This window comes from Heptranchias perlo, chromosome 43 (genome assembly GCF_035084215.1).
Source record: "Heptranchias perlo isolate sHepPer1 chromosome 43, sHepPer1.hap1, whole genome shotgun sequence".
Classification (NCBI taxonomy): domain Eukaryota; kingdom Metazoa; phylum Chordata; class Chondrichthyes; order Hexanchiformes; family Hexanchidae; genus Heptranchias; species Heptranchias perlo.
The window spans coordinates 9,475,240-9,493,840 of record NC_090367.1 but is presented as its reverse complement, the minus strand read 5'-3'; the positions used below and the strand labels follow the sequence as shown (position 1 = coordinate 9,493,840).

At 49.1% G+C, this 18,601-nt stretch overlaps 1 protein-coding gene across 3 annotated transcripts in view; it reads left to right on the top strand.

Annotated features, from left to right (window-relative positions):
- LOC137306496 (pyruvate carboxylase, mitochondrial-like) overlaps positions 1-18,601 on the top strand; it is a 1,155,436-nt gene that overhangs the window by 939,519 nt on the left and 197,316 nt on the right. The window lies entirely within an intron of this gene.

Genomic DNA, 18,601 nt, shown 5'->3' with positions numbered 1-18,601 from the left:
AGGGTACTGAGTTAGATGATCGGCCATGATAATTTTGAATGGCGGAGCAGGCCGAATGGCCTACTCTTGCTCCTATTTTCTATGTTTCTTACGCTGTTAAGTACCAGCTCTAACTTTCTGCGGCGAGTTTAATGGGCAGTCAATGTGCAAATCCAGTATGTTCTTAAAAATAACGGGGAGGCTGAGGGTGAGAAGCCGTTTGTGAGAGGCAAACGGAGGAGCGGTGCAAATCGACCAGAAAGTTCTGAAGATTCGCAACTCACGGTGTATCTCTTCACCCCCCGGAACTCGCTGGCCGATTTGCACATCAAGAACAGCGTGGGGTGTTAACGCGCTGTTATTTTTCCAGTAAGATTCGGCCCAATGTAAAATCTCTGGCTCATGGCCGTTTGGTGGACTAGTCTATCAAGACGTTGAGATTGTTGGGCGGTCCATCAGGGATTTTTGTTGCTTCTCTCTTATTTTTCAACAGAAAACAGCCAGCCCCATTGACGAGGGCCTTTCCTCCCCCATCAAAGTCGAGCTTGATATCTAGGCTTTATCCCGTAGGCTTGTTCTCACAGGCACATGGAAAGCTTGGTATGGAGCAGGGAGCAAGGCATCGGCAACAAACCAGTGACCAGCTTGGAAAGATCTAGGCCCTTGTGTCTCTCCAACTCATGGTGCATCGATTGGCAAAGTTGTGTCATCTCGTCCAGTCAGCCTCGATAGCCAGGAATTTAAAAAAAACAGACCCGCGATAAAGTATGTTGAGGAACGTTAAAAAGAAGTCCAACCATTCTTGTCAGAACCTTGCCCCATTGGGAGGAGCTGAGGGTTTGCAGTTATCGGAGGTTATTTGATTGCTAACGTTTAACTAATCTCAAGTAGATGGTAGGATTACTCGCCTCTTGCTTACCAGCACCCCTCCCTGCTCAACCAGACTCCGAATTGCCCCAAGTCCCCCAGGTCAACTTGGCTCCACCCCCATCCCATTCTCCGCCCCTTCGCCCTGCACGGCATCCAATCACAGTCACCCGAGCAATCACATGGAGCTACGGCTGGCAGTGATTGGCCGTGCTGGATCAGTGGGAACGTTCCATTCATCACTGAGCCTGCGTCTGATTCCTTTGCATCCCCTTGTTCCCTCTGAGGGAATGAAGAGCAAATGAGGGGAGAATCACACAGCACAGGAGGAGGCCGTTCGGCCCATCGTGCCTGTGCCGGCTCTCCAATTAGTCCCACTCTCCCCCTGCTCTTTCCCCACAGCCCTGCAAATTTTTTTCCTTCAAGTGTTTATCCAATTCCCCTTTTGAAAGTTATTATTGAATCTGCTTCCACCGCCCTTTCAGGCAGCGCATTCCAGATCATCACAACTCCCTGCATAATTTTTTTTTCCCTTATGTCAACACTGGTTCTTTTGCCAATTATCTTAAATCTGTGTCCTCTGGTCACCGACCCTCCTGCCACTGGAAACAGTTTCTCCTTATTCACTCTATCAAAACCCTTCATGATTTTGAACACCTCTATCAAATCTCCCCCTTAACCTTCTCTGCTCCAAGGAGAACAATCCCAGCTTCTCCAGTCTCTCCTCATAACTGAAGTCCCTCATCCCTGGTCCCATTCTAGTAAATCTCCTCTGCACCCTCTCCAAGGCCTTGACATCCTTCCTAAAGTGCGGTGCCCAGAATTGGGGCCTAAGCAGTGATTTTATAAAGGTTCAGCACAACAATGTCGAGACGAGGAGATAATATTGAAGAGGACAATGACAATGAGAGGGCACACCTAAAGATATACTACTGAGTCATTTAATGCCCAGATGTTTCCCTCCCCGGGTTCCAACAGCTGCAGTAGAACCTATGCTTCCAATTATCATTGGTATGTTGCTAGGATTTCACTAGATATTTGTCTCTTGCTGAGTACAAACAAAGAGAGTGATTTTATACGCACAACATCTGGTAATGTTGCTTAGCCTCAGGGCCAAACAGAAACTCTTGTTACTGTAATAGCTTTGTGGAATGACACAAGCTCTCTTTGTGTTTTCCTGGTCTTCAGATAGCAGAATAGTAAACACTCAATCAGATTGTGTGACGTGTTGGTATATTACAAATCTGATTTATTAAAAGTAAAGGTTAGACAGTAGCAGGAAATCAGTACAACTGATTTCCCTCGATTGAAGAATGGTTTAGACATACAAAAATCAAAAAAAATTCATCACAACACTCAATCTTTTATTAATGCCATACCTGGGCCAGCGTCATGAATGCCTAAAACTAAAGAGATGGCAGCTCACAGCCTGAGATATACCTCAGTCTGAAATATACCAACATTCAGTCTCAGATATACCTCAGTCTGAGATATACCAGCATTCTGTCTCAGATATACCTCAGTCTGAGATATACCTCAGTCTGAGATATACCAACATTCAGTCCGAGATATACAGCAGCCTGAGATACACCTCAGTCTGAGATATACCTCAGTCTGAGATATACCTCAGTCTCAGATATACCTCAGTCTGAGATATATCTCAGTCTCAGATATACCTCAGTCTCAGATATACCAACATTCAGTCTCAGATATACCTCAGTCTCAGATATACCTCAGTCTCAGATATACCAACATTCAGTCTGAGATATACAGCAGTCTGAGATATACCTCAGTCTCAGATACCTCAGTCTCTGATATACCAACATTCAGTCTGAGATATACAGCAGTCTGAGATATACCTCAGTCTCAGATACCTCAGTCTCAGATATACCAACATTCAGTCCAAGATATACTTCAGTCTGAGATATACCTCAGTCTCAGATATACCTCAGTCTGAGATATACCAACATTCAGTCTCAGATATACCTCAGTCTCAGATATACCTCAGTCTCAGATATACCTCAGTCTCTGATATACCTCAGTCTCTGATATACCTCAGTCTCTGATATACCAACATTCAGTATCAGATATACATCAGGCTGAGATATACCATCACCCCAACATACTGAGCTGGAGTAGGAATGTATGGACATTATGGGATGCAGGATGTGTACACGAGGGGCCTTCCGTGTATACGTGGTCTGCCATCGGGTACATTGGCAGATTTTGTTGAACTTTTTATTTCCGGACTATGTCTTGCCCCCTTTGACCGGATGCTGTACTGCAGCAACAGAGAATGGCAGAGCCCGCGTCCCAGCCTCCAAGTCCGGGTTTCATGGTATTTTGCTGTATTTTTTGTGGCCTGTTAAAATGAGGCCCTGTTTCCCCTCTCAGGTGGATGTAAAAGATACCAGGGCCACTATTTCGGATAAGAGTAGGGTCATTTGCCTCCGACAGTGCAGCGCTCCCTCAGTACTGCACTGGAGTGTCAGCCTAAATTATGGGCTCAAGTCTCTGGAGTGGGGCTCAAACCCATGACCTTCTGACATAGACCCTCTACACCGTCCCATCAAACACTCCCAGGGCAGGTACAGGGTTAGATACAGAGTAAAGCTCCCTCTACACTGTCCCATCAAACACTCCCAGGGCAGGTACAGGGTTAGATACAGAGTAAAGCTCCCTCTACACTGTCCCATCAAACACTCCCAGGGCAGGTACAGGGTTAGATACAGAGTAAAGCTCCCTCTACACTGTCCCATCAAACACTCTCAGGGCAGGTACAGGGTTAGATACAGAGTAAAGCTCCCTCTACACTGTCCCATCAAACACTCCCAGGGTAGGTACAGGGTTAGATACAGAGTAAAGCTCCCTCTACACTGTCCCATCAAACACTCCCGGGGCAGGTACAGGGTTAGATACAGAGTAAAGCTCCCTCTACACTGTCCCATCAAACACTTCCAGGACAGGTACAGGGTTAGATACAGAGTAAAGCTCCCTCTACACTGTCCCATCAAACACTCCCAGGGCAGGTACAGGGTTAGATACAGAGTAAAGCTCCCTCTACACTGTCCCATCAAACACTCCCAGGGCAGGTACAGGGTTAGATACAGAGTAAAGCTCCCTCTACACTGTCCTATCGAGGTCTCTTAACCCCCCCCCGAATTCCCCCAGTATCAGATCTCTGTGCCCTCTGCACCATTGTGACATTTCTGTTTTGCAGACTGGCTATCTTCATGGCCAGTCACTGGATTCAGAAATGGGAGGGGAGCGGAGGGAAGGGGAGGGGAGGGGAGGAAAGGGGAGCAGAGTGGAGCGGAGGGAAGGGGAGGGGAGCGAGGATGCTGAGAGAAAGGGAGCGGAGGGAGAGAGCGGAGGGAAAGGGAGGGGAGCAGAGTGAAGGGGATGGGAGCGAGGGAGCGGAGGGAAAGGGAGGGAAAAGGAGGGGAGAGGAGCAGAGGGGAGGGGAGCGGAGAGAGGCTAGGGGATTGAGGGAGTGAAGGGAAAGGGAGGGGAGGGGAGAGGAGTGGAGGGAAAGGGAGGGGGAGCGAGGGTGTGGAGGGAAAGGGAGGAGAGCGGGGGGAAAGGGAGGGGAGCAGAGTGAAGGGGATGGGAGTGAGGGAGCTGAGGGAAAGGGTGGGGAGAGGAGCGGAGGGAAAGGGAGGGGAGCGAGGGAGTGGAGGGAAAGGGAGGGGAGGGGAGAGGAGTGGAGGGAAAGGGGAGGGGAGCGAGGGAGTGGAGGGAAAGGGAGGGGAGCGAGGGAGTGGAGGGAATGGGAGGGGAGCGGAGGGAAAGGGAGGGGAGCGAGGGAGTGGAGGGAAAGGGAGGGGTGGGGAGAGGAGTGGAGGGAAAGGGGAGGGGAGCGAGGGAGTGGAGGGAAAGGGAGGGGAGCGAGGGAGTGGAGGGAATGGGAGGGGAGCGGAGGGAAAGGGAGGGGAGCGAGGGAGTGGAGGGAAAGGGAGGGGAGGGGAGAGGAGTGGAGGGAAAGGGGAGGGGAGCGAGGGAGTGGAGGGAAAGGGAGGGGAGCGAGGGAGTGGAGGGAATGGGAGGGGAGCGGAGGGAAAGGGAGGGGAGCGAGGGAGTGGAGGGAAAGGGAGGGGAGAGGAGCGGAGGGAAAGGGAGGGGAGTGAGGGAGCGGAGGGAAAGAGAGGGGAGTGGAAGGGAGGGGATGGTAGGGGAGCGGAGGGAAGGGGAGTGGAGGGCTCGAACATTGGTACATGTTCTGGGTCTCCAGACTCCAATGGTGAAGCCCCCCCCTCTACTGATAGTCAGCTCTCTACATAGTTGACCGTGAGACCCTCTCTCGGCCAGGTCTCCCCTCGCCCCCCCCCACCAACCTGCCCTGAGGAGGGCCGTCAGCATTTAACACAAAAAAAAAATCCCGCGTCAAAAAAAGCCAGAATAAAAAAGCAGATCAGAAATGAAGTGACATTTAATGGAACAAAAACTCAGGAGGGAGCCGGCAACCAGGCTCTGATGATTCTGTATACAGACAGTAAACATCCCAGTGCTGCTCATCCCCGCAGCCCCCCCCGCCCTGGAGCTTTGTGAACATTACCGACAGAGAGAAATTATCATCGTTCCCAGTCGAGTGACAAGTCAGCGATCACCCCCTCCACCGACAGTCTGAGCCCTCTTGTGTATTCCCTGTGTTTGTCAGCGAGATGTCAGGACCCGTTCAGGCAACCCTCTCAATGCCGCAGCCAGGCCGGATTTCCAGACTGGTTCCCAGGCCAGTTCAGGGTTTCGGGATTAATTCAAGGGCTGGAAGGTCTCTCGATACCCCCCTCTCCTCCCTTTCCCTCTGCTCCCTCGCGGAGTAACAGATCACAGGCTCACTCCTGAAATTCCTCACCCCTGGGGTTTCAGATCTCAGCTGCGCTGTTGTGGCTTGAAGGCATCGATGCTGCTCTCATCCATCACTTACCTTCGCCCCGTCATTGGGGGCCGTGCCTTCAGCTGCCGACAACTGCTTGCATTTATATAGCGCCTTTCACGTAGTAAAACGTCCCAAGGCGCTTCACAGGAGCGATTATCAAACAAAATTTGACACTGAGCCACATATTAGGACAGGCGACCAAAAGCTCGGTCAAAGAGGTAGGTTTTAAGGAGCGTCTTAAAGGAGGAGAGAGAGGCGGAGAGGTTTAGGGAGGGAATTCCAGAACTTAGGGCCGGCCGCCAATGGTGGAGCGATGGAAATCGGGGCCAGAATTGGAGGAGCGCAGAGATCTCGGAGGGTTGTTGGGCTGGAGGAGGTTACAGAGATAGGGAGGGGGGCGAGGGCCATGGAGGGATTTGAACACGAGGATGAGAATTTTAAAATCGAGGCGTTCCCGGACCGGGAGCCAATGTAGGTCAGCGAGCACAGGGGGTGATGGGTGAACGGGACTCGGTGCGAGTTTGGATACGGGGGGCAGCAGAGTTTTGGATGAGCTCAAGTTTACGGAGAGTGGAAGATGGGAGGCCGGCCAGGAGAGCATTGGAATCGTGGAGTCTGGAGGTAACAGAGGCACTGATGAGGGTTTCGGCAGCAGATGGGCTGAGGCAGGGTCGGAGACGGGCGATCCTGGTTCATTCCCTCCTATAGACGCAAATTGTCGGTGTTGATAGCTTCCCGTTTAATCGTTCGATGTCGTCATTCCTAAGGGTTGGGACTTGATGCGGGAATCACTTTTTTTTAAACTTCTCTGTTCTAAATCATAGCTGCATTTACGGGGAAGCTGGATAAACACACGAGGCAGAAAGGAATAGGAGGTGAGATGAAGTGGGGAGGGAGGAGGCTCGTGTGGAGCATAAACACCAGCACGGAGCAGTTGGGCCGAATGGCCTGTTTCTGTGCTGTACGTTCTGTGTAATTCTGTGCGGTGAGCAGCGGGTTAGCAGAAGGTGTGTACACGTGTTCTGATTTACAAGGTGGGGCTGCACGTCCTCAACACCAGTGTCACGAGTGGAAACACAAGGGGACAGGCCGTCAAGCGAGCGACTCCTCAGTCTGGCGGATATACAGCGAAATCCTTTCATGCGGCGAATTAAAGGAGCCCACAGTGATTTTCTGCCCCTCTTGGCTTCTTCTGGGGAGCCGATGAGCCCGAGGTTTTGCTGGGTGTTAGATTATACAGATGGATTGCCCTGTAATGTCCAGGAACTGAAAGTTAGTCTCCAGAGCACTTCCGGCGAGATAAATCATAGAGGCGTCAAACGGAATTGTATTTTTGAAAGCGCATTCACGGAATGCTTTTGTTTATTAGTTGTAAAAAATATCGGACATGGGAGAAAGGGCTGTTTGACTGAATCATCCAATCGGGGAACAAAGAGGCCATTTGCTTTCCGATTGGCCATGGGAGGGCGGGGCACCAATGGCGGGCGTCCAATGGCGGGAGTGTGGGGGCGGGGCGGTTGGATTCAGAAGGTCATGTGATGAAACCTCCAGGAATACGTCCAACCAGAGTTGGCAACCCAAGGATGAAACGATATGGGGACCGGGCGGGCCCATTGGATTAGGATCTTGCTCGTGGGGAGGATTGACACCAACACGGACTGGCTGGGCTGAGTTCCTCTCGCCCTCCCACAACCTCTCCCTCTCTTCTCTCCCCTCCCTCCCCTCTGTCTGTCCTCTCTTCCTCCTTTTCTCGCCTCTCCCTCTCCTGTCCTCCTCCCTCTCCTCTCCTCCTCTTCTCTCCTCCCCGTCTCCTCCTCCCTCCTCTTCTCTCCTCCCTCTCCTTCGCCCCTCCTCTCCTCTCCTCCCTCACCTCCTCACTCCTCTTCTCTCCTCCGCACCCTCCTCTGCTCCCTCACCTCTCCTCCCTCTCGTTTGTCCCCTCTTCTTCTCCCTCACCTCCTCCCTCCTCTCCACTCCTCCACCCATTCTCTTCACCCTCTCCTCCCTCTCCTCTCCCCCTTCTCCTTCTCCCTCTCCTCCCCACCTTCTCCCTCTCCTCTCCTCCCCTCCCGCTCCGTCTTCCTCTCCTCTCCTCCCTCACCTCCTCACTCCTCTTCTCTCCTCCCTCTCCTCCGCACCCTCCTCTGCTCCCTCACCTCTCCTCCCTCTCGTTCGTCCCCTCCTCTTCTCCCTCACCTCCTCCCCCCTCTCCACTCCTCCACCCCCTCCTCTGCGCCCTCTCCTCCCTCCTCTTCTCCCTCTCCTCTCCCCCTTCTCCTTCTCCCTCTCCTCCCCACCTTCTCCCTCTCCTCTCCTCCCCTCCTTCTCCCTCTCCTCTCCTTCCTCAACTCCTTCCCCACCTCCTCCCTCTCCTTGCCTCCTTCCTCTCCTCTCCCCCCCGCCCTCATCTCCCCTCTGCTATTCCATATCATCAAGTCCAAACACTGTCCTTCCCAGAGAGAAGATGTTCTGGTGGACGGGACTGGGTGGAACAGGCAGTATGAAGGACGCAAAGTTTCCAGGGATTTCCCACTTTGTTCCCCCTGCGCACCTCACTGTGATATTCCCTAATGAATCCTCCTTGCCCCTCCCGTCATTCCCAGTGCTTAGGATGGGATCGCACTGTGCACTCACCTTCCCCGACAGGAATGAGTGGGGCAGGAAGGTGAATATAAACTAAATGGGACAATTTTAAAGGGAGTGCAGGAACAGAGAGACCTGGGGGTGTGCGTACACAAATCTTTGAAGGTGGCAGGACAAGTTGAGAAGGCTGTTAAAAAAGCAAACGGGATCCTGGGCTTTATTAATAGAGGCGTAGAGCACAAAAGCAAGGAAGTTATGCTAAACCTTTATAAAACACTGGTTAGGCCTCAGCTGGAGTATTGTGTCCAATTCTGAGCACCGCACTTTAGGAAGGATGTCAAGGCCTTGGAGAGGGTGCAGAGGAGATTTACCAGAATGGGACCAGGGATGAGGGACTTCAGTTATGTGGAGAGACTGGAGAAGCTGGGATTGTTCTCCTTAGAGCAGAGAAGGTTAAGGGGAGATTTAATCGAGGTGTTCAAAATCATGAGGGGTTTTGATAGAGTAAATAAGGAGAAACTGTTTCCAGTGGCAGGAGGGTCGGTAACCAGAGGACACAGATTTAAGGTGATTGGCAAAAGAACCAGAGGCGACATGAGGAAACATTTTTTTACGCAGCGAGTTGTTCTGATCTGGAATGCGCTGCCTGAAAGGGCGGTGGAAGCAGATTCAGTAATAACTTTCAAAAGGGAATCAGAGAAATACTTGAAAAGGAAAAAATTTGCGGGGCTACGGGGATAGAGCAGGGGGGGAGTGGGACTAATTGGAGAGCTCTTTCAAAGAGCCGGCACAGGCACGATGGGCTGAATGGCCTCCACCTGATGCTTGTTCCAGGCATTTCTCAAAGTATTGCAGTGCTTTTTTTTGCACACGCAGGGTAATGTGTTGGTGGGCAGCTCGCTGGGGATCTAACACTGGACCGGGTGCAGGCCACGCCGGCCTGAGAGGTAATAGCCTCACCCCTGACCTCTCCTGGCCCATCGCGGTTGCTGGATGCCCCTTTTGTGGATGACGAGGTGATCAGACCTTTGGCTACAGTTAGCGGAGTCTGAGGCCCACCATTAAGGCTCTCTCTCAAGCCAACCCACGAAGAAAGAAAGACCTGCATTTATTCAGCATCTTTCATGACCTCAGGACGTCCCAAAGCGCTTTACAGCCAATGAAGTACTTTTTGAAGTGTGGTCACTGTTGTAATGTAGGAAACACGGCAGCCAATTTGCGCACAGCAAGATCCCACAAACAGCAATGTGCTAAATGACCGGATCATCTGTTTTTTAGTGATGTTGGTTGAGGGATAAATATCGGGCCCAGGACACCGGGGAGAACTCCCCCCTGCTCTTCTTCCAATAGTGGCCGTGGGATCTTTTACGTCCACCTGAGAGGGGCAGACGGAGCCTCGGTTTAACGTCACATCCGAAAGACGGCACCTCCGACAGTGCGGCACTCCCTCAGTACTGGCACTGGGAGTGTCGGCCTGGATTATGGGGCTCAAGTCTCTGGAGTGGGGGCTCGCACCCACGACCTTCTGGCTCAGAGGCGAGAGGGTCAGTGGTATCGACTGAGACACGGCTGAGAAGGAGGAGCGAAGGAGAGAGAGGGAGTGGAGAGAAGGTTGAGTCCAAGTAAAGTGTGATCTTCTACAGCAGAGCATCGCTTGTAATCTTGGCGTTGGCTGTAAGGGCATGATCGTTTAATCGTTAATAAACCCACATTTCCAACTCAACCAGACTAAAAAACTAAAGGATGTGCAAGTCACTTCAAGTAGCGTTTAGACCTGGTAGCACAGCGAAAAACAATTACGTGTGGCGTCAGAAACACTCTGAAGTGTCAGCCACAAAATTGAAGCTTCATAAGAACATAAGAACATAAGAAATAGGAGCAGGAGTAGGTCAATCGGCCCCTCGAGTCTGCTCCGCCATTCAATAAGATCATGGCTCATCTGATCCTAACCTCAAATCTAAATTCATGTCCAATTTCCTGCCCGTTCCCCGTAACCCCTAATTCCCTTTACTTCTAGGAAACTGTCTATTTCTGTAGATTCCACAGCTTCCTGGGGCAGCAAATTCCACAGACCTACTACCCTCTGAGTGAAGAAGTTCCTCCTCATCTCAGTTTTGAAAGAGCAGCCCCTTATTCTAAGATTATGCCCCCTAGTTCTAGTTTCACCCATCCTTGGGAACATCCTTACCGCATCCACCCGATCAAGCCCCTTCACAATCTTATATGTTTCAATAAGATCGCCTCTCATTCTTCTGAACTCCAATGAGTAGAGTCCCAATCTACTCAACCTCTCCTCATAAGTCCGGGATTAACCGAGTGAACCTTCTTTGTACTGCCTCGAGAGCAAGTATGTCTTTTCTTAAGTATGGACACCAAAACTGTATGCAGTATTCCAGGTGCGGTCTCACCAATACCTTGTATAACTGCAGCAATACCTCCCTGTTTTTATATTCTATCCCCCAGCAATAAAAGCCAACATTCCATTGGCCTTCTTGATCACCTGCTGCACCTGCATACTAACTTTTTGATTTTCTTGCACTGGGACCCCCAGATCCCTTTGTACTGCAGTACTTTCCAGTTTCTTGCCATTAAGATAATAACTTGCTCTCTGATTTTTCCTGCCAAAGTGCATAACCTCACATTTTCCAATATTGTATTGCATCTGCCAAATCTCCGCCCACTCACCCAGCCTGTCTATATCCCCCTGCAGGTTTTTTATGTCCTCCTCACTCTCTACTTTCCCTCCCATCTTCGTATCATCTGCAAACTTTGATATGTTACACTCGGTCCCCTCCTCCAAATCGTTAATATAGATTGTAAAGAGTTGGGGACCCAGCACCGACTCCTGCAGAACACCACTGGCTACTGGTTGCCAGTCCGAGAATGAACCATTTATCCCAACTCTCTGCTTCCTGTTAGATAACCAATCCTCCACCCATGCCAGAATATTCCACTCCTAGATGGGGAAGTTCCTGTGCCAGAGGTGAAAGTTTGTGCCACTCCGACCCACGCTGCATCATGTTGGCGGCACGGTGCTCGTTGGCGTGTGTACGACGGGCATCGGCTTTGGCATTGTTTCCCCTGTGCCTGAGAATTTCCGTCTCACCCCGTTCCCACGGCCGGTGAGACAACGTCGACCCAATCAGCGACCTCTTGCCCTCCTCGCTGCACATTGGAGCGGGTCTCCCGGCCTCTGCTGTGCCTCTCCCAGCCGCCATCATCAGAGGGGGCAGTTCTGCCCACATGCCCCTGGCCAACCTTTTGATAGCTGCAGCAAAAGCAACCAACTGTGTTCAAGTGGAGCAGCGGCCCTTTAAACGCTGTTGCTACACAAGTAAGAAATGTAAGCAGCCCTTTAAGCGCTGCTGATACACAAACAAGAGATGTAAGCAGCCCTTTAAGCGCTGCTGATACACAAGCAAGGGATGTAAGCAGCCCTTTAAGCGCTGCTGATACACAAACAAGAGATGTAAGCAGCCCTTTAAGCGCTGCTGATACACAAACAAGAGATGTAAGCAGCCCTTTAAGTGCTGTTGCTACACAAGCAAGGGATGTAAGCAGCCCTTTATGCGCTGTTGCTACACAAACAAGGAATGTAAGCAGCCCTTTAAGCGCTGTTGCTACACAAACAAGGAATGTAAGCAGCCCTTTAAGTGCTGCTGCTACACAAACAAGGGATGTAAGCAGCCCTTTAAGTGCTGCTGCTACACAAACAAGGGATGTAAGCAGCCCTTTAAGCGCTGCTGATACACAAACAAGAGATGCAAGCAGCCCTTTAAGCGCTGCTGCTCCCTTCCATTCATTTTGCTCCCTTCGCGTGTCCGATACGGTTGTGATGCCTTACGTGCACTCCCCACCCCCCTCAGAACCATGGGACAGGCGAAAAACTGGGTAAAAACTCAGGCCAATTCGGGGAGGGGGTAAATCTGAAACACTCCTCTCCGACTCCCCCCTCGCGATCGACACTAGCCCAGGAGACCACTCTGGCCCTGATCATTCTATGCAGCATCTACCTCTTGTAAGAGGTGAACTCAGCCCCAGCCAGAAACAGGTCCAGCTCTCACTCGAAGGAACTTAGCCATTCAGCATCTACTGCACAAGTGGGCAGCCTGATCAAGAGCTCCACTACTCCCTCGTTTTGTGTATCCCGTGTATAATTACTAGTTTAAAGAAAGAAAGACTTGCATTTATATAGCGCCTTTCATCATCCCAGGACGTCCCAAAGGGCTTTACAGCCGATGAAGTACTTTTTGAAGTGTAGTCACTGTTGTAATGTAGGAAACACAGCAGCCAATTTGTGCACAGCAAGATCCCACAAACAGCAATGTGCTAAACGACCAGATAATCTGTTTACGGGTGTTGGTTGAGGGATAAATATAGACACCAGGGAGAACTCCCCCTGCTCTTCTTCCAATAGTGGCCGTGGGATCTTTTACGTCGACCTGAGAGGGGCAGACGGGGCCCTCGGTTTAACGTCTCATCCGAAAGACGGCACCTCCGACAGTGCGGCACTCCCTCGGTACCGGCACTGGGAGCGTCGGCCTGGATTATGGGGCTCGAGTCTCTGGAGTGGGGCTCGAACACATGACCTTCTGACTCGGAGAGAGAGAGAGAGAGAGAGACCCACTGTTTAGAGAGGAAAAACTCTGCGATTTACCCAGTTGTATAAAGATGCCCAGATGATGTGCAAACTGTGCTGACTGCCCTGATACAGCTGTTTCACGATTGCCAGCTGTCCTATCAAAGCATCTTAATGCGACCTGCAGGCGACAATCCAAGGAGCATGTGGATATATCCCTTCGCGAGTTCAATTTAAAGGAAGTTTCCTTTTTAAAAAGGAACTTTGTGGCTGGCTGCCTGATGTCCTTATGTAAACACGAAAAGTAACCCTTTCCTGCCCGGGTAGGTGGCAGCAGGAACTGGGACTGGTTTCTCGAAAAATGCAATGTGAAGCAACAAGGAGCAGAAATTGCCTCCTCTGGGGTTGCAGACGAGCCCCAGATTACAGGGCAGATCTCAATATTACAGGGCGTTACAGTAATCTACTAATAAACCCCCGATTACAGGGCCGATCCCAATATTACAGGACGCTACAGTAATCTACTAATAAACCCCCGATTACAGGGCCGATCCCAATATTACGGGACGCTACAGTAATCTACTATTTAACCCCAGATTACAGGGCTAATCCCAATATTACGGGACGCTACAGTAATCTACTAATAAACCCCCGATTACAGGGCAGATCTTAATATTACAGAACATCACAGTAATCTACTAATAAACCCCCGATTACAGGGCCGATCTCAATATTACAGGACATCACAATAATCTACTAATAAACCCCCGATTACAGGGCAGATCTCAATATTACAGGGTGTTACAGTAATCTACTAATAAACCCCCGATTACAGGGCAGATCTTAATATTACAGAACATCACAGTAATCTACTAATAAACCCCCGATTACAGGGCAGATCTCAATATTACAGGGTGTTACAGTAATCTACTAATAAAACCCCCGATTACAGGGCAGATCTTAATATTACAGAACATCACAGTAATCTACCAATAAACCCCCGATTACAGGGCAGATCTCAATATTACGGGACGTCACAATAATCTACTAATAAACCCCCGAATACAGGGCCGATCTCAATATTACAGGGTGTTACAGTGATCTACTAATAAAACCCCCGAATACAGGGCCGATCTCAATATTACAGAATGTCACAGTAATCTACTAATAAACCCCCGATTACAGGGCAGATCTCAATATTACAGGGCACCACTGTAATCTACTAATAAACCCTGATTACAGGGCCGATTCCAATATTACAGAACATCATAGTAATCTACGAATAAAACCCCCGATTACAGGGCAGATCTCAATATTACAGAATGTCACAGTAATCTTCTAATAAACCCCCGATTACAGGGCAGATGTGTACCTTGCCTGAGATAGCAGATATCTCCTGGTCTGCTTGGGAGGATGTAGAGTCATGAAAGGATCTGTGTTGGGGCCTCACTGTATTTATTAACGACTTAGATGACGGGATGGAGAGCCACATATCCAAGTCTGCCATTGACACAAAGATAGGCAGCATTGTGAGCAGTGTAGATGGAAGCATAAAATTACAGAGAGATATTAATAGATTAAGTGAATGGGCAAAACTGTGGTAAATGTAGGCAAGTGTGAAGTACTTTGGACCTAAAAAGGAGAGATCAGAGTGCTTTCTAAATGGTGAAAAGCTCGAAACAGTGGATGTCCAAAGAGACTCAGGGGTCCATGTATATAGATCATTAAAATGTCATGGACAGGTACAGAAAATAATCAGAAAGGCTAATGGAATGCTGGCCTTTATATCTAGAGGACTAGAGTACAAGGGGGCAGAAGTTATGCTCCAGCTATACAAAACCCTGGTTAGACCGCACCTGGAGTACTGTGAGCAGTTCTGGGCACCGCACCTTCGGAAGGACATATTGGCCTTGGAGGGAGTGCAGCGTAGGTTTACTAGAATGATACCCGGACTTCAAGGGTTAAGTTACGAGGAGAGATTAGACAAATTGGGGTTGTATTCCCTGGAATTTAGAAGATTAAGGGGTGATTTGATCGAAGTTTATAAGATATTAAGGGGAACTGATAGGGTAGAGGGAGAGAAACTATTTCCACTGGTTGGGGAGTCTCGGACTAGGGGACAGATTAGAGTCAGGACTTTCAGGAGTGAAGTCAGGAAACACTTCGACACACAAAGTGGGGGGAGAAGTTTGGAACTCTCTTCCGCAAACAACAGTTGATGCTCGCTCAATCGTTAATTTTAAATCTGAGATTCATCGATTTTTGTTAACCAAAGGTATTATGGGATATGGGGCTAAGGCGGGGAGATGGAGTTAGGTCACAGATCAGCCATGATCTCATTGAATGGTGGAACAGGCTCGAGGGGCTGAATGGCCTACATTCCTATGAAAGCTTCATACTGTGTGTTACAGGTTTCGGGTCAGCATTTGATATTCTCTTGGGTCGGTGGTTGCTCCTGCAAGGAGACCCTTCACCCAGTGCGATCTTTACTGTTAGATGTTAGCGTGGACTCGGGGGTCAACGTTGGGTATACTGGATTCTGTGATCTTGTACATGGCATTCCTCTTTCCTGATAAGCATTTCAGTGAGACAAGCCCCATTGCAAACCAACAAACTGGTTTATCTTCGCTGTAACACATGAACGAACAGTATATCCATATAGTGAATCACAATCTATTTCATGACATAGAACCACCTGATGGAGGTCTTTAAGATTATGAAGGGGTTCGATCGGGTAGACGTAGAGAAGATGTTTCCACTTGTGGGGGAGACCAGAACTAGGGGGTCATAAATATAAGATAGTCACTAATAAATCCAATAGGGAATTCAGGAGAAACTTCTTTACCCAGAGAGTGGTGAGAATGTGGAACTCGCTCCCACAAGGAGTAGTTGAGGCGAATAGAACAGATACATTTAAGGGGAAGCTCGATAAACACATGAGGGAGAAAGGAATAGAAGGATATGCTCATAGAATCATAGAAGTTTACAACATGGAAACAGGCCCTTCGGCCCAACATGTCCATGTCGCCCAGTTTATACCACTAAGCTAGTCCCAATTGCCTGCACTTGGCCCATATCCCTCTATACCCATCTTACCATGTAACTGTCCAAATGCTTTTTAAAAGACAAAATTGTACCCGCCTCTACTACTGCCTCTGGCAGCTCGTTCCAGACACTCACCACCCTTTGAGTGAAAAAATTGCCCCTCTGGACCCTTTTGTATCTCTCCCCTCTCACCTTAAATCTATGCCCCCTCGTTATAGACTCCCCTACCTTTGGGAAAAGATTTTGACTATCTACCTTATCTATGCCCCTCATTATTTTATAGACTTCTGTAAGATCACCCCTTAACTTCCTACTCTCCAGGGAAAAAAGTCCCAGTCTATCTAACCCCTCCCTATCAGTCAAACCATCAAGTCCCGGTAGCATCCTCGTAAATCTTTTCTGCACTCTTTCTAGTTTAATAATATCCTTTCTATAATAGGGTGACCAGAACTGTACACAGTACTCCAAGTGTGGCCTTACTAATGTCTTGTACAACTTCAACAAGACATCCCAACTCCTGTATTCAATGTTCTGACCAATGAAACCAAGCATGCCGAATGCCTTCTTCACCACCCTATCCACCTGTGACTCCACTTTCAAGGAGCTATGAACCTGTACTCCTAGATCTCTTTGTTCTATAACTCTCCCCAACGTCCTACCATTAACGGAGTAGGTCCTGGCCCGATTCGATCTCCCAAAATGCATCACCTCACATTTATCTAAATTAAACAGGGTGAGATGAAGTAGGGAGGGAGGAGGCTCATGAGGAGCATAAACCATGGACCAGTTGGGCAGAACGGCCTGTTTAGAATTATAGATTCGTACAACACAGAAGGAGGCCATTTGGCCCATCGTGCCTGTGCCAGCTCTTTGAAAGAGTTATCCAATTAGTCCCACTCTCCCCTGCTCTTTCCCCGTAGCCCTGCAAATTTTTCCTTTTCCAGTATATATACAAATCCCTTTTGAAAGTTATTATTGAATCTGCTTCCACCGCCTTTCCAGGCAGCACATTCCAGATCATCAACACTCGCTGCCTAAAAAACACTTCTCCTCATCTCCCCCTCTGGTTCTTTTGCCAATTATCTTAACCTCCCGCCAGTGGAAACAGTTTCCCCCGATCTACTCTATCGAAACCCCTCTGCAACTTCTTGACGTCAACGCAAAATGAAAGCCATAGAGTAGCTCAGGCCTTTGTGTCGAGATAACAGAGCTGTGAACCACTCCAGGGGTTTATGATACCATGTGACCTCCTGATGAAACCACTGGCTTGAAATCAATCCTGGATATCTGTCATTAATTAAAATGCACGAGAAATATCAGTGGAAGTTGCGTGATATTTCACGCGATGAGACAGGTTCAGCTGACATGTTCCAAAAATACTCACTAAAGCGTATTCTTTTCAATTGAAAATCCTCGTATAAGAAACACAAAAAGTTAGCATGCAGGTACAGCAAGCAATTAGGAAAGCAGATGGCATGTTGGCCTTTAGTGCAAGGTGGTTGGAGTACAGGAGTAAGGAAGCCTTACTACAATTGTACAGGGCTTTGATGAGACCGCACCTGGAGTATTGCATACAGTTTTGCTCTCCTTGTCTAAGGAAGGTTATACTTGCCTTGTAGGCGGTGCAACGAAGGTTCACTAGATTAATTCCTGGGATGAGAGGGTTGTCCTTTGAGGAGAGGTTGAGTAGAATAGGCCTATACTCTCTGGAGTTCAAAAGAATGAGCGATGATCTCGTTGAAACATATAAGATTCTGAGGGGGCTCGACAGGGTGGATGTTGAGAGATTGTTTCCCCTGGCTGGCGAGTCTAGAACTAGGGGGCATAGTCGCAGGATAAGGGGTCGGGCCATTCAAGACTGAGATGAGGAGGAATTTCTTCACTCAGAGGGTTGTCAATCTTTGGAATCCAGAGGGCTGTGGATGCTCAGTCATTGAATATATTCAAGGCTGAGATGGATAGATTTCTGGACTCTGGGGGAATCAAGGGATACGGAGATCGGGCGGGAAAGTGGAGTTGAGGTTGAAGATCAACCATGATCTGATTGGATGACGGAGCAGGCTCGAGGGGCCGAATGGCCTACTCCTGCTGCTATTTCTTATGTTCTTATGAACTACAAGTGTAATGAATGAATGTGCCAGGCAGGTGCATGATAAATATCAGTACACATGGGCCATTTCAAACAACATCAGTCTTGGATTGTCCACTTGTGTAGATACATATCCAGGACAGATCCAGCTCCCTCCTGGCTGCTTACTGACTGCCTTTAGCCCAGGAAGAGGGGGAAAGACCGAGACTTTGGGCAGGTATGAGAGTAAGGTCTCATGATTGCCAACATTAGAAGGGTTCTTCGATGGTTTTAGCTGTTCTGAACTCTCGACTGGCTCGTGCGGCAAGGGAGGGAGATGGAGGGCGAATATTTCATCAGAAACCAGAATGTTACCTCAAAGTACAAGATCGTACGACCAAAGGGACCTGAATGGAAATGAGTGAAAAATGAATTTCAAATAGATATGAGGAAAATCTCTTCACTCAGAGTCAGAAATGTTTGGAATAATTTTCAGTAAGATACCATAATGGGAGAGTGAATGTACTGGGAGATGGGATTGGATGGGAGAGTGAATGTACTGGGGGAGGGGATTGGATGGGAGGGTTAATGTACTGGGGGATGG